At 38.0% G+C, this 2,500-nt stretch overlaps 1 protein-coding gene across 1 annotated transcript in view; it reads right to left on the bottom strand.

The window, feature by feature from the left end:
- The window catches only part of LOC113807215 (uncharacterized), a gene marked incomplete in the record, with an annotated part of 252,180 nt that extends 250,331 nt beyond the window's left edge, over positions 1-1,849 (bottom strand). The window contains 1 exon segment of the mRNA XM_027358420.2: positions 1,432-1,849.
- Between the last annotated feature and the right edge of the window lie 651 nt (positions 1,850-2,500).

Below are 2,500 nucleotides of genomic sequence, written 5' to 3'. Positions count from 1 at the left end.
AATGGCAATAACAATAACAATTAACAATTAATAACAATAATAATAATATAATAATCATAACAATAATAAAATAATATTCATAATAATAATAATGGTAATGATAATGATCTTGGTAATAATAACAGCAATAACAATAATAATGACAACAATAATAATGATGATAATGATTATAATAATAATAACGATAGTAACAATAACAATAACAGAAACAACCACAACAATGATGATGATAATAATGAAATAAGTATAATGGGAATAATGATAACAATAGCAACACTAATAATGATGATGATGATGGTGATGATGATGATGATAAAAATTATAAAAAGTAAAACAATAACAAAGATGATAATGATAATGATGGTGATGATGACGGTGATGATAATAATAAGAATAATACGAATGATAAACATAGTATTGATCATGACAATAATAAAAGCAATAATAATAATGATGATGATGATGATGATGATGATGATGATAAAAAGCAATGACAATGCCAATAATAATAATGACAATAAAATATATCAATATCTATAATAATAACAATATCAATAAAAATGATAAACATAACAATATCAGTAAGGATAATATTAATAATAATGATGATAATGATAATGATTATGATTATGATGATGGTGATGGTGGTGATGATGATGATGATGATGATGATGATGATGATGATGATGATGATGATGATGATAATAATAATAATAATAACAATATAACAAAACAACAACAATAATATCAGTAACAAAGGTAATAATCATAACAGTAATTAATCACAATAATGATAATAACAATAACAAAAAACAATAACTACAACAACGGCAACGACAACAACGACATCATCAATGATAGTAATAATGATAATAACAATAATTATCATCATCATCATAATGATAATGACAAAAACAATAACAATAACAATAATACTAACAATAATGATGATAATAAAAACAGTAATAATCAACAACAAAGCTAAAAACTAAAATAGCAACAGTAATATAACGAACAAGAACAGATACAATGACAATGACAATTACAGTAATATCAACAATACCAATAGCAACGACAGGTGCAACAACATCAATTAAAAACACCTAGAACCGTTCGGGCCTGATTCACCATCGAGCGACCCTGCAACGTTTGTTTCCCTTCTGCGAAAACAAGTCACTTGCCAAGCTATCAATTGTCGTTGCAACAAACACGAGGTTCCCGCACTGAATTTTGTCAAGGTTCGCGCGACCTGTATGTAGACTATATATTGTTTACTGTATCTGTTCGCATGTTTTGCAACATTGCAGTGTAGTTATGGGCAGGTTTAAATGTATGCTTTGACGTGCAGCTTTCACAGCACATCAGCTGCACGGACGAAAACCTCACGGGCAAATGTATCTTTAAAGGGCTTACAGCACGTGTTGTACTCACCTCGGTTGCCAACACCTGCGTGACAGAAATTTATCACTCGTTGCAGCACTTCCTCATCTGCACGTTGCACAGGTTGTCACCCTGGGGAGGGCAATCGGGCAGTCTCCGAACGCCCGGCCACGCTCACCCCAGTGCGCTCGTGGGTCCGGCACACTCGCAAGGAATAATGATAACGAAACAAAACCAACAGAGTCGCGGCGTGTGTGTGACTTTCGCTGCCACTTGACTTGCACAGTTGGCGCTCTCTCCCCCGGGTTCCTCTTGGTCCGACCGCCTCCAGCTCAGCACCACCGGGTGGGGGCACGGGAGGGGGATGGGGAGGAGATACGCACACACGAAAGGACAAAAGGAAGAGAGACTGGGAGAGCGAGGGAGAACGGGCGCTGCGGTCTTCCCTCGGTGCCTCCCCAGCAACACTGTCAGAGCAACATGGACCCAGGCAACTCGGCGCGCTGACTTAACACACACACACACACGCGCACTGCGGGCAGGGCGTGGTGCAGCCGTAGGTTATAGGGGTGCTGGTGTGGTGCAGGTCGTGGTGGCCATGTGGTGCTACGGTGCAGGGTTGGCACCGTCACTTTTTATATATATTTTTAATTGTTATTTCTTTGTTTATAATCTTTACAACGATGAAGGTTCTACCGTAGGATGAAACGTTTGCAGTATAGTGTCTATAAAGTGCACTGGGCCATACTGTGGCTATATTTGTCCTTGGAAGTGGTCAACTTCCCGTGTTTTTCCCGTATCGGGCCGAGAAGCCAACTTCAATGAGCAAAGTCCAGGCAAAATGCTCTTTTAATGTAAGTCGCAAGAACCTCGCAACTAATTTGCATGATGTAGTCGCGAATTCAGAGAAAAAAACATTTTTTTTCATAATGTAATCAAAGTTTCGAATTATCCAGTCTCCATTTGGTGTAACACCAAGGAGTTATCTGAGACTAAAGACAAAATGCTGAGGTCTTCATACATTCAGTTATGTTCTTAACTGGAGCAGCTTTACATACATGGACTCCCCCACTCAACCCGAAAGGGCCGTGGACGTCGCTGACAGCATTCCTAAATACTC

This window comes from Penaeus vannamei, chromosome 4 (assembly GCF_042767895.1).
Source record: "Penaeus vannamei isolate JL-2024 chromosome 4, ASM4276789v1, whole genome shotgun sequence".
Taxonomy (NCBI): Eukaryota; Metazoa; Arthropoda; class Malacostraca; order Decapoda; family Penaeidae; genus Penaeus; species Penaeus vannamei.
The sequence above is the reverse complement of the archived record's forward strand: the minus strand, read 5'-3'. Positions and strand labels throughout refer to the sequence as shown.